This window comes from Nannobrachium achirus, assembly GCF_963921795.1.
Source record: "Nannobrachium achirus genome assembly, chromosome: 3".
NCBI lineage: Eukaryota > Metazoa > Chordata > Actinopteri > Myctophiformes > Myctophidae > Nannobrachium > Nannobrachium achirus.
This window is the reverse complement of record NC_137812.1, coordinates 16,876,437-16,891,133: the sequence shown is the minus strand read 5'-3', so window position 1 is coordinate 16,891,133 and position 14,697 is coordinate 16,876,437.

Below are 14,697 nucleotides of genomic sequence, written 5' to 3'. Positions count from 1 at the left end.
ACCTGCCATTCGTCTCCATAGACTTCCATGTAATTGGGTGTGCACGGATCATGCACACCCATGCCTAGATAATGCACCACGTGTGTCCACATTGCTCACAGCTTTCAAACAAAAAAATCCGAATGGAAATCCGTTCAGGCATTCATGAGATAACAGCCACTATGTTTAACAAAGATGGCTGCCAAAATGGCTGCCATGCTTGAAAGATGGGGTTGCTATGGGGGTTAAACATGCAATTTCGCGATTGCTATCATGCCTACTCCATTTTTGGGGGTCAAACATTTTTTTTGAAAAAAAATTTTTTTGAATATTTTTTTTTTTTTTTTTTTAAATTCTCGGGACTATCGGGCCTGGCGGGGAAAGACATTGGAATAATCTCGGGACTATCGGGCCTGGCAGGGAATGAGTTAAGCCACACAGGAAGATGGTAGCCTAAACGTCATCGCTGATGTTTTCTGTCATGGTGCCCAGAAAGTAAGTCACAACAAAGTAAACGTGTAATAAGACACAACACAGGAAGACGGAGAGAGATGCAGTGAGAGAGAGTCTCTACTAGGGAAAGAAAGAAAGAAAGAAAGAAAGAAAGAAAGAAAGAAAGAAAGAAGAAAGAGTTTGCAGTTCTTCGGACACAATGTAATTAGCAGAGGATGGTGTTTGGCTGAGAGCAGTCGTCCTTAAATTAGACTCCTCTGTTCTCTGTAACTTGGCAGGACAAACCAGCAGTCATATTAGCACTCTGGCTCTGACACTCACCGATGTCACTGTTGGCACTCTTTTTGTACACAAACAATACAGTGCTTTTCCAACCAAAATGCTTCATGGGTCTGGGACTTCACAAATAAATAACAAATAAAACTATTTTTTGAGAAAGTCGCTTTGCAAAAAACAGGTTAGAATGTTAAAATGTGTGGGTGCCACAACACAAAAAGTAGTCTTATCTGAATTATAAATGAAGATTATTATTATTATTGCAATAAGGAGACAGAAATATACATGCGTGATGGTACAGTAAACTCCCAAATGTCACCCTCAGATCTGTCTCAGAGCTTTCTCTGTCGAGCATCAGCTATATTTGTACCTTCTAAAAAGACCACGTGACCACTCACAAACTAGTTCCGCACTGGTACACCTCCCCTAAATGGTCATATTCTCTTATGTAAACATGCTTACGCATCCTCTCTCTCTCTCTCTCTCTAGTCTAGGTCATCCTGGGAAGGAGTTCTCCAGTAGCCATCCATCCTCATCTGGATATTTATGCCAGTGCTTTCCGCCCCGGCATCCTTATTCATCAATGTTGTACTGTAGGTGAGTTTGGGACGCCCTTGTGACTGATGATCATGTGTTGGTTCCCAGTCCCCACAGCACACGTTTATCTGTCTGTGGCAGTGAGCAGCCATAGCCTCGAATGGCTTCTACAGTATCTTCTCACTGACGAAGAAGAGGAAGAATTGACTGAAGAATTTATTAGAAGGTTGCATAGGGAAAATTACAGTTTCATGACATTACAAATCACTGTTACAAGGTCAGCTAAAAGGAGATCCTAGTAAACCTTTTGGCTTATTTACAACCACTTTATGTAGGCACATCTCATATCACATTGAAAGACAGATCGATAGAACACAGTACTTTGCATAGGATAACATCAATTACAAAAGCAGAACAAATAAAAATAAAAGGTAAATAAAATAATCAGAAGAAGCAGATATTTACAGTGGAAAAGGGGAGGTGAGGTCACATAACATTTTGTTTTGAAGCAAGCACCTATCCAAGGACTTCTGTAACGCAGGCTTCAGGGTCCAGCATTCACAGCCATTGATTGATTGATCGATTCAATAGTTTATTAGTCAGCTCGAGGCACAGTCAGACATCTAAAAGGATAGCACAAAAAGGTCCTGGGGACTTGTTTCCACTGTGGCCCTATGTATTCAATTCATCAGCATTAGCATATAGCATAGAAAATAACACAATAATACATGTCAACCACAAATACAAAACACTGTATGTAAGGAGAAAAGGGAAGAACGTTGACAGTGAATGTCACCTCCTTTCTATGGGAAATGTATTGTGTTCTCCTATAAGATGGTTTTTCATGGTTGTTTTGAAAGAAACCAGTGATTTGTCACAGATAGGGCATCCCACATTTTGGTGGCAGAGTACTAGAATTAGAAGTTCCCCCTGTTTGTTCCATAGTTGGATGGTACAAGCTTTTTGTCGCTCCCTCTAGTTTTGTGGCTGTGGATGTCACTAACTTAGTTTGGAGAAGTTTATAGTTTGTCAGGTATGAGAGAACAGACTGTACAGTCACAGAGAAGAAGAAGCTGTGCTTGATCTGTCGGAGGAGGTTGGACTTCCACACACATTGGTCAGAGGCCTCATGAGCCCTTATTTTAAGCTCTGTTGAGTTGACCCATGAGGTATTTGAAGCCTCCAGCTTGTATCAGCGCAGTACCTCCGGTTGTTAGAGGCGTATATAATGGTCTGGGAGGATGTTATAGGTGATCACGACACACCAACCTTGGCACACTCTTGTCTCCGCTCAGGTCAAGAGCACCTGTGCCCGCTCCACATGGTCAGATAGCAGGCAGATGTCATCTGAAAAGTCCATGTTCAGTTAGAGCTACAGCAAGGAGTCTTTTAGACCTCCTAGGTGTTATAATGGTAACAGGAAGAGTGGGCACTAAGGACGTGTGCACCTTTGGTCCAAAATGTAAAATCAATAAGTGTCTAAAAATGGCTACAAAACCTGCAGTCAGTGTGTGCATACAATAGAAGTTGAAGGTTATACATTTAAGTCTGATAATGATGTACCGGCTTACTGACTGACGGACTGACTGACGGACTGACTGACTGACTGACTGACTGACTGACTGACTGACTGACTGACTGACAGACAGACAGACAGACAGACAGACAGACAGACAGACAGACAGACAGACAGACAGACAGACAGACAGACAGACAGACAGACAGACAGACAGACAGACAGACAGACAGACAGACAGACAGACAGACAGACAGAATGAATGACTGGCTGGCTGGCTGGCTGGCTGGCTGGCTGGCTGACGATCTATTCTATATCTATCTCCATACTAGTCAACATGCTGCTAGATCTTTTAGCAATAAATGTCAGACACTCATGACATATACCCTGAGTCAGCAAAACTGGAACGCGTTCAGGCAGTGAACTGTGTGTGTGTGTGTGTGTGTGTGTGTGTGTGTGTGTGTGTGTGTGTGTGTGTGTGTGTGTGTGTGTGTGTGGGTGAGAGAAAGTGTAAGACAGAGAGAGAGAGAGAGAGAGAGAGAGAGAGAGAGAGAGAGAGAGAGCGAGAGAGAGAGGGAGGAATAGCAGATGGGGTCGAGAGTGCTTGAGTATGCACTAATGAAAGTGTAATTATTGTGTGTGTGTGTGTGTGTGTGTGTGTGCGTGCGTGCGTGTGTGCGTGCGTGCGTGCTGATTAAAGGCGGGCTCTGTGGATCAATACCCCATGGCTGGTACTGTAGTTGGTGGTTTATGAGCTGAAATCATAATGACTTGCCTTTTGTTTTATGCCGCTCACCCAAGCAAGCTCCAGCTGTCCACGCACCAGCGCACGTGCGCGCGCGCGCACACACACAGGCACGCACGCACGCACGCACGCACGCACGCACACACACACACACACACACACACACACACACACACACAGACACACACTGCATCCATCCTTCTCTGCAAATGTTGCATTTAATCATCTCCGGCTAGATCCAGTAAAAGTACAGCTTTGTGCACGTGTGTGTGTGTGTGTGTGTGTGTGTGTGTGTGTGTGTGTGTGTGTGTGTGTGTGTGTGTGTGTGTGTGTGTGTGTGTGTACGTGTGTACGTGTGCTTATGCTTGTGCATGTGTGAGAGAGAGGGAGCTGGGGAGGACAGGCGGAGTGGGCTGGTCCAGTCCATCTCCAGTCCACACAGAAAAGTAGCATGGAATAGAATAGAATAGAATAGAACAGAGGGAGACTTTGGTAAAGGTGACAAACAGCCTTGTCAGCTATTTGTGACTGGTGCGTTCATTGTTCACTTTGTTCCACCGAGCAGACGTTTTAATGTTTAAATATATATTTCAAAGATTAACTTTCAGAGTGGCATAATTCTCCACTTTATAGCAGGGAGACTTCCATCCCACAACCACCACCCCTCCTCTATCAGTCTCTCTCTCTCTGTCTCTCTCTCTCTCTCTTTCTCTTTATTTTGCTTCGTGCTTTTTTCTAATCTTTTCTGTCTCGTTCAGTATAATTGCACTTATCTCTCTCTCCTTCTGTTTCTCTCTCCCTCTTTCTCTCTCTATCTCTCTCTCCCTCCCCCACTCTCTCTCTGTATCTCACAGTCACCTTCTCTTTTTCTCTCCCTTCCTCTCCCTCCATCTCTCTATCTCTTTTTATCTCGCTTCCTCCTTTTTTCTAATCTTATCTGTCTTCTATCCTCCCTCTCTGTCTCACGTTCTGTATCTAATTGCACTTTATATTTCTCTCTCTCTCTCTCTCTCTCTCTCTCTCTCTCTCTCTCTCTCTCTCTCTCTCTCTCTCCCTCTTTCCGTGTAAGATGATATGACTCCTCTATCCAAAGATCGTGAATCTGTGTTTATTGATTGTCTTGTCCTGCACGGACTATGCACACACACGCACACACACACACACACACACACACACACACACACACACACACACACACACACACACACACACACACACACACACACACACACGCACACACACACAATGTGCTGATGGTGAGCTTTCTGGTGCACTAGCTGACGGCCTGTGTGAATACATTAGACGTACACTCCCAGGGTCATGCATATTTCATGGCCATAAAGCGGTATTGCAGGGCAGAGTTGTGGCCCTTGTTCAGCCCACTGGAGCTCATATTCATATTTCTACTGTAGTGTACACCATTTCCACCTTCTCTCTCCCTCACACACTGGTGGTACACTGTAAAATAAACTCTGTTTTAAATATAACTCTATACTGATATAGATACTGTATATACTGAGTCAGTTCGGTTTACATTTGTACATCATCACGTGTTAATCTGACTGAGGCTGCAGAAAATGTCCTCCGAATGGACACAGGACACTTACTGTATACAGTATATATGAGTCCATCTGGGTGGGTGCATTTTTAAATGGCATTGTGCAGAAACCTCAAAATCATCATTGAACATAATATAATATCGTTGTTGTCGGGTGAAAACCTTGTATGTCCAAAACCGTACGTTTTGTATTTATCATTTCAAAAATGATTTAACATAGTGAAAATAGCCGATCTACAAGCACACAACGTTGTAGATCTGCTATTTTCACTAGTCCTGTGCGACAGTCTTGTGTGATGAAGCAGGGCTTTGCTTTACGAAAAAACGTTCAAATTTGAAACTTGGAGATACAAGGTTTCTCTGCCTGACAGTGACAATATAGTCCATGTACTTAAATAACAACTGCCCCAGAATTATATTGACAAAAAAACTTAAAAATAAAAATTAACAACTGCACTAGAATTATATTGACAAAAAAACTTAAAAATAAAAATAAAGAATTTGATAATAAAACATTTCAATGACCCCGAAGGGAAATCATAGTTAAATCCTTCTGTTGTCTCTATTGGATGCTTGGTCATACTCCAAACAGTTCCCTCAAGTGACGGAAGCTAATGTCCTCCTTATCAAAATATTTGCGTGCCCTTTTCACCGCTCTCTGTGGGGTGAGGACCACAGGAAGCCGCTTCTCCACTCCTGAATCCCTTTGTCTGCTGCGAGTGAAAACGCCCATCCACTAACCCACCCACCCTCTGCGTTTGACTTTGCAGATATGATGGGTGCCCTTGAAAGAGACCTTGGCTTGTATTGCAGTGCTGATGGCTGGGGATGAAAGCGGACGGCATTCTGGGCTACGCTACTGCCCCTCCATGGACACATCGTGGAACTGTGTATGACTACAGCAATTTGAATGGTTCGTTTGCACCGTACGGTGATGTGAAAGTTTTGACTGTGTGTGTGTGTGTGTGTGTGTGTGTGTGTGTGTGTGTGTGTGTGTGTGTGTGTGTGTGTGTGTGTGTGTGTGTGTGTGTGTGTGTGTGTGTGTGTGTGTGGTGAATGGAAACGGTCTGCCCACCATGTAACATATAACATGTCTGGTGGGAGGGGCGAGCTGTAGTAGTACTCTATAGAGGAATGTTTGTTCCATAAAGAAACCAAATATTTGTATATGAATTGTGTCTCATTCCAGAAAATAATAATAAAAATACTACAATTAATTTAGATTGGGGGGGGGGGGGGTCTAAAATACTTACAACCTACTTGAAACACACAGTGTAAACAGTATAGCAACACATGTGGGAACACATTCAGTTGAAGAGAAATCACACCGGTGTGGCTTTTTTTAGTTAATGTCATTAAACGTCCCGCAAAGTTTGGCCAATGCCCAGCATTGTGGGACGGACGTCCACACAAAGACAGATGTTGGAGTGCTTACGGTATTATGTTGATAGTGAGCACAATATTATTAAGACACAATTACTGCAGAATTGTTACTTTGGTTCAAAGTAATCTCTTTAGTTTCTTAGTGATTTGATGATTTCTCTGTTTCTGTACATGACATGAACTCTTATAAATCTAAAACTAGTGTCTGTTTCTGCCTATTTTACTGTGAAGAAGACGTCTTTGGATCCTCTGTGAGAGCGAGGCCTGGATGAATCAGAGAGCAGAAGTGCAGGTCTAAAAGGACTCCATGCACCATTCCATGACTTTGCCCTATAGCCTGGAGGGCTGTGTGGGTGGCAGCAATGCTGCAAACCCCAGCCATATCTAGCAGTTCCAGGCTCGCCTTGTCCTGTATTATTCAAATGTGGTTGGAAAACCTGGAGAGAGAGAGAGAGAGGGGGGGGGGGGGGGGGAGAGAGAGAGAGAGAGAGAGAGAGAGAGAGAGAGAGAGAGAGAGAGAGAGAGAGAGAGAGAGGGAGAGAGGGAGAGAGAGAGTAGTGGGAGTGGCATGCAGCAAAATGTTCCAGCCATCCGGGATATCAACCCGGAGAGTCTGACTGTCAAGCATTAGAGCAGGGGTCTTCAACGTTTTCAGGCCAAGGACCCCTTAGTCGAGAGAGTGATGAAGCAGGGTCCCCCACAACCCATATATACCATGTTTCGTAGTTTGACGGCACAATCATCAGTATATATTTTGGATTCATGTACATTTTTGTTTTCAGATATTTAACCCCTTGAACCGTCAATCGTTAATAAACTTGACCTTTCACTCTGTACTTAGTCTGCTCTTTTCTCCTCTACACCAAACCTCTTTGCCAAAAATAGCCCACAACGGTGCGAGGCGTTTTTGCTAAAGTTCTCAGAATGGACACAAGGGTTCAGGTGTATAAAAAAGGAGAAAAAAGGTTTCTAACACACAAAGATTTGGAGGACCCCCTATAGTAACTCTGAGGACCCCCTGGGGTCCCAGACCCCCTGTTGAAGACCCTTGCATCAGAGCCCATGTGGTAGCGTACACAGCCTAACCACTCGGCTAACGGGTTGCCCCAGATTGTGATAGCTGGTTGATCAGTAATTTCTTTCAGTACCGGTAAATGCTTTTATTCACATCTCTTGTACTCTACTACCAGTCCCTGCTTGCAATAGTCAATATTCATTGTGAAATCAATATTAGAATATTCAGTTCATGGTTGGTCACAGTGTGATTGTAGGTGGCAAACACAATTTTACAGATTTGTTAATTTAATCAAATAATGCACCAGTCAACAAACTCTTATCACCAGGGATGTGCGGAGAATGTTAGAGGGCCCGGGCAGGGTTTGGAATTTACAGAAAAGATTCGATCTACTAGTTCACAACACGTTGCGCTGCGACGCGTTGTGAGATTGCAGATCAGCTATTGTCGGTGTGGGGCACAGCACACAATTCTTTGACTATTAGTCGACTATACAAATATATTTTAGTTGAGGACACGCACATAAATATTTTATTGGAAGTTGACAGTCCCTGTAGCCAAACTGCAGCCGTGCTGAGCCGTCACACAAGCGCTGTAACTCTTGACATCCTGCAGAATGCCTGCACAAGATAAATTAAGCTCCTCGCGTTCAAAATGCCTTTTCTGTCACCTCTCCGCCGCCCACTGCTGACATTTCTGTGTCCTAACGGTTCCAGATTGACCAAATGTGTTACAGTCAACAAAGCAAGGAGCATGACAAGGGAACGACGGGTCAGCAGAAATGTCATGTTTAATTTAGGAGCCGTTAAAATAAATGCTTTGGCTGCACGAGAGCCTGTGAATAAGGCAAATACTGCTCAGTCTCGCAAATCCCACCCAAATTGACCCCATATGCATGTTTTATACTGCATGCATGCGTTGGAATTAATGTCATTTATGTATATAAATGCTGTCTCATGCTACACTCTCCCCTCCCCTTTACTTTATCTTTGTAAAATCTACATTAACCACTTTCAACCTGGCATCCCTATTTTGGGCATGCCATTATTATATTAAATACATATACACGATTGCTCAAAGAATTTTACAAAATACTATACTCAAATAAATGAAGGGAACATTTTGTTCCCTTAAATTCTTTGAGCAGTATATATATATATATATATATATATATTCCATGAAAAAAGAAACAACACTTCTTTTTAATGGTGAAAATAGTCTATCTACAAGCTCACAACCGCTCACAACGCATCACATCAAGACTTAAGCGAATGTCACATTCTTTCTGAATGTCATCGACAGAGCAGAGAAACGAATGCCTACCCATTAGACATCTCCTCTGCGGGAGATAATTGAAGAAAGATTGTGGCTGACCCTAAACCTGTTTTTCATCAAGAGAAAGTCTAAATCTTTTTTTGAACTGTGGACCGCTAGCATCTTTCTAACAATAAAATATAATTATGTTCTGTTACACTCTGACTAGAGGATAGTCCCTGTGTGGAGGAATTAAACCTTTGCCACACTCCTCTGGATCTTTTAAATGAAGACTTTTAGACAGTGGTGGAAAAGGTACTTGTTTTTACAACCCTATTAGAGCCTATCCCGAACAAGTTCGGCTTTATTTCAATCCAATACAATATTTTATTTGCTATTTTACTTACCCCGAGCTGCTTGGAGCAACGTGGGTGGTCCTTGCTCGTCCAGCGCTAGCCAACGAGAGACGCTAGATGGTCCGACGATTTATTCCATTGAAAATGGTTTAAAATAAAGTTTAGAGCCCCCCAAAAAAACCTCAATCTATGCTGTCGGCGGCGCGACGTATTCCAGGGTGCCTATCCCGAACTAGTCCGGGATATTTAATAAAATGAATTATTTAATCAGAGGCCTCAACGAAGCCCCGGTCTAAACGTCCATCCATGGTCCGGGCCAACACTCGGCATACACGGGCCGTAGTCGCGTTAACGGCCGCATCGCGCCGCCCACTCCAATAATAAATCACATCTTTAGACAGGATTTTCTCCGGATTGTGTTCCCAGACCCAAAGAGAACGTTTTTTTGCGACTGAAATAGCTTTAGATCGGGCTTCTAAATGGGTTAGCATTTTGGCTACGTGTCAGCTAGCTTCCTCCTCTAGTCACCCATAGCATTGGCTGGAGTGAAATCCCAAGGCACTTGGGACAGTGTCGACGGAAGCTAGAGCGAAGGTCTATAGAGACATTTCTGGCACTCTAGCGCCCCTTGTGGCCGGCGGCACTGTATGAGTTAAGTAAAGGTATCAATACTGCATTTTATTTTTGTTTTATTTTAGAGAATCTTTGACAAACAACTGTTGGTATTTGTGTGATTGTGATTCCACTGACATTCTCATTCTCATTATCAGTGGTCATTTTTACGGAGTCTTGGGCTTCAATTCCAAATCTATCGTACAGAAGAGGATCAGCACATTAGAGACTCTGACCAAACTCTGTATGTATTCAACACAATCCCTTGTGAAGGTCTGTCTGACTTGGCAGGCATAATTCCCCAAGCTTATAGTTTAGAGTGTTTTTATTTATTCATTTATTTTACTGTGCATTTTTATTTCAGTTTTTTCCCGCCCACACTCTCCCTGAAGTACAGGGCCATGCAGGACTGGGAGCTGGAGTGAGAAAATGACATGAGAATGTCCCTGTCCACCACCACCATGCAGAATAGCCAAGAATAGACAGACAATACAAAAGTCCATATCCCCCACCGGCTGACACAACAGTGATGCCCAGGTTGAGTAATGGCTGGTAATGGCCCTGGCTCACTATCCGTTGAAACCCCCTGAATTCACCCTTTAAAGCAGTCTCCCCCCAAAAATATAAAGAAATAAAATCATATTTGAACCAGGGGCCCCCCACCCTGACAAGCACTTGGAATTGTAAGTTGAGGCATTCAATGTTGACTCAGTTCCACAGATAAACATTGTGATAATAGACCTGTGAGCTTGTAGATCGGGCTATTTTCACAATCTCTTTCTCTTTCACATATTATTTGACAATTTGTGCTAATGTTTTAATGTTTGTTTTTGTAGTATAGTTTGTTGATTACTTTTGATGCACTTCGCTGTTGTCTGGGGACCCCCCAAAAATCAAGTGGGGACCTGCCATGGGGGGGTCCCAACCTACTGCTTGACAACCACTGCTTTAAAGGACCATACTGGTGGTCTGGGCATGTTCACCACATGACTCATGGTAAACTTGACATTACTTCAAAAGGTATTTTCATACCGTGGTGGTATGTTCGATTTTAGATTCAGCTAATTTCAGTAGCCTATGTATGAAATCCACCCCTTTTTTCTTTTCCCTTTTTTTCCCGTAAAAGTTGAACTTAAATGATTGATTGAACTGTCTATCCACACATAACTCCCTTGAGAGAATGGCATAAAAGAAAACCAAATGCAAACGTGTACATTCAGTGGAGAGTGCGAAGTGGACGACTTAAAGCCAAAAATATGCTCCGTCTTACGACGGTGTTGTATGCCGGGGAAAAAAGCAGACCTACAAGCTCATGACGCTCTGCATCCACAGTGGCGTTGTGAGCTTGTGCGTCGATTATTTTCGTGGGGCACAAGTTACGCCGTCGCGCGACAAAGTATAAAATCACAGGCTTTAAGTAATGGGATGTGAGCTAACAGTTGATCATCTGCTTGTCACGACATGATTTGATTTAGATTGCCTTGTTGTAGTGCTCCTGGCTATATTTAGCCAGGGAGGGGACATAATGGTTTGTGTCCTGGCTGGCTTACTCAATAACTCATGTCACTGCTGCGATAAGCAGCTCTCTCTCTCTCTCTCTCTCTCTCTCTCTCTCTCTCTCCCTCTCTCTTTCTGCCGCTGCACTAAAGGCCTGACTGATTAGAGGGAAAAAGATATGACACACAAAAAAAAGGAGCATTGTCTGACTTGCTGCGAAATGCAATTTATTTGTGTTTGTGTGTGTGTGTGTGTGTGTGTGTGTGTGTGTGTGTGTGTGTGTGTGTGTGTGTGTGTGACTGTGTGTGTGTGTGTGTGTGTGCGCGCGTGTGTGTGCGTGTGTTACATACGTGTGAGGTGTATGTTTGTGTGGTCAATGGGCCCCAGAGAGAGCCAATGAACAATGAAGCACAGAAACAGAGAGAGATCTGAGGTGCATTTAGAGAGAGAGAGACACACGCTCGCACGCACGCACGCACGCAAGCACACACACAGGAATGTTAAATGAGTGTACGGTATTTATACAGAGAATTAATGTATGTTTAATAGTGGTACTTTGTCACTGTAGGGCAGAAGCCTTGTAGGTATCTCCATATTTCAACCTTTCATGTTTCTTTCATAAATTAATATTTCATACTGTGTCATGTAATAGTGTTGTGTGCAAAAGCAGCAAAAATAGCAGATCTACAAGCTCACAATACATCATGATTGCGATATTGTGAGCGAACACAGGGAAGATGGCAGAACCTTTGCTAAAACATTCGGGACAACGCTCCACATGTCCCTGACCTTCTGGCACCCACACTGTGGAATTAGAAGTGCACACTCACTCCCAATCTTCCACTGTGATCTGAAGACTCACCTCTACAGACTCCACCTTAGCCCACTGCACTCACCAAAGCACTTACCCTGCCCTCCACGACCTTGCAGGCTTAGCAAAGGCTCAAATGTGATTAGCATTTTATGTAGACTGTTGCCAGGTCATTGTTTCAAGGACCCCCGGTTTTGGCATTGCAATAAGGCTTATAGTGTGCAAAGTTTCAATGTAGGCCTACAGATTATATATATATGTCAGTATATATATATATATATATATATATATATATATATATATATATATATATATATATATATATATATATATATATATATATTTTTTTTTTTTTTTTTTATTAAACTGATGATCGGTTCTTGGTTTCCCTAAGATCCATTACTATATGCATTTGATGTGCTGTTTTAGCTTATTGTAAATCAATCTGGATTATTACTGATAAATGCCTAAATTGAATCTAATTGAATTGTGAGAGTGTAAATATTGTGCAGTGTGCATTAACAAGAGTTTGAGACTAAATAATAACTAGTAAGACGCCTCAGGGCGACAAGCGACCTCGCCCTAAAGGGATGTCTTGGCCATCTGGCCAGTGATGTATATCGGACCAGTTACCCATATATTAGAGTGGTTCCCCTGACATCACAGTGATGTCAGAGCAGCAAACCCATATAGACCGTAAAAAAGTGTACACATCCAGACGGAGACATGATGTGTTTCACATACTAACCTTCAGTCACAATCAGAGTAATAATCATATATTCATAACAGAGATAACATTCAGAGAGTCTAATTCTTATTTTGCAGTTTTAAAGAGTGATGTTTCGAGCTCATGCTTTTCTTCAGACTGTTTCGAGAACAAACTGTCAGGGGGAGCTGCGGTGTGCGACGTTACTTTTTGTTCTTTGTTCTGGGTTCACTTGTGGGCCAGCACCTGCCTTCGGGAGGTTGGATAATGCGCTACTACTTTGATCTTGCAGTTGTTTAATAAGTAAGTAAGCCTTGCCGAGCCATGAGGCCCATAGGGCAGGAGCCTTATCTCCTGTTTCTGTAGCGTGAGGCAGCGTGATGTACAAGTACACCCCCTGGACATGACACTAGTAGGTCGCAGGGACTTTACCCCTAGCAATCCAACCCTTGATGCTGAGTGCCAAGCACAGAGGCACAGGGTTCCATTTTTCAGAGTCTTTGGTATGACCCAGCCGGAGATCGAACCCCGACCTCCGACCTCCCAGTCTCATCATGGGAGGCCTCCAGCTTGAACGCTGACACTCTAACCACAAGGCCACTGAGCTGGTGCAGTTGTTTAATGCAAACATGAATTATGTGAATGCAAGCAAACTGTAGCCTCACGTAGCCAAGCTTACTCATCTGCAAAGAGAAAAGCCTGGTGACAATATGAGGCAGAGACCGTTCTAGGAGGTGGGGCTGAATTTTCCCAGAAGTTGTCTTTTTTTCACAGTGCGGTGTCCCTGCAAACGTATTCCCCGCTGGAAAAAATCTGGTCTTCGTCTCCTGCTCCGTCGGTTGCGCCCACAATAAACAATATACAAACAAAAACATTGATTCAGGCGATGTTACACCCATTAAGAGTGAGTTAAGAGCTACAATCTATTTTAGATTTTCGCTGGGGAATGTAAACAGACCCGCACCGCATGACGTAACTTCCGCTAAAAGCAGCACTTCCGCCACTTCAGCTAGAACCAACCGGAAGGCATATTGTGGCCAGGGTGAGCAAACTGCAAAGGCACCTGATGAAACCACTGGATAGGGCGGGGGTCAGCAACCCGCGGCTCTAGAGCCGCATGCGGCTCTTTAGCGCCACCCTAGTGGCTCCCTGGAGCTTTTTCAAAAATGTATGAAAATGGAAAAAGATGGGGGGGAAAACAGGATTTTTTCTTTTAACGATTTTTTATCGTCACTGTCGGGCAGAAACCTTGAATCTCCAAGTTTCAAATTTGTATGTTTTTTTTTTCCGCAAAGTAAATCCCTGCTTCATCATACAAGACTGACGCACAAAAGTAGTGAAAACAGCAGATCTACAAGCACACAACGCCTCGCGGTGCGAGGCGTTGTGTGCTTGTAGATCGGCTGTTTTCACTAGTTTAGTTAATTTTTTAAACTAGCCCTTACCCGTTCAAAGATATGAGCTCCGAAATGATGTGCAGTGTGTGGATTAAGGGATGTGCACTGTGCACACAGTATATGAGGGATGGAAAGTAACTTTAACTGGTGCTTGCATGCTAATATGTAGGAGCATCAATGTAAGAAATACCCGTTCCATTTAACGGCTACAGAGATACTGTGTACCGATCTGCATGATTTTGGACAACATCTGTAACAGGGCCAGAAACCCCCCCCCCCCCGCCCCCGCCCGCCCGCCCGCCCGCCCGCCCGCCCGCCTGCACACACCACACTCCCCCCCCCCCCCCACCCCCCCCCCCCGTGTGTGTGTGTGTGTGTGTGTGTGTGTGTGTGTGTGTGTGGGTTTGTGTGTGATTGTGCATGGCCTGAACAACAGCGCCCCTCCCTTAACATGTGTGGTCACAAAAGGTACTGTAGGCTAAATAGATATAGATACACCATAAAAATGCTATTATACAGCATACGATTTGTGAAAGTGACAAACGGGCTTCACAGTTATGTCAGGTGTGTTCATATGCTGATGGTGATGCGATTTCAGATCA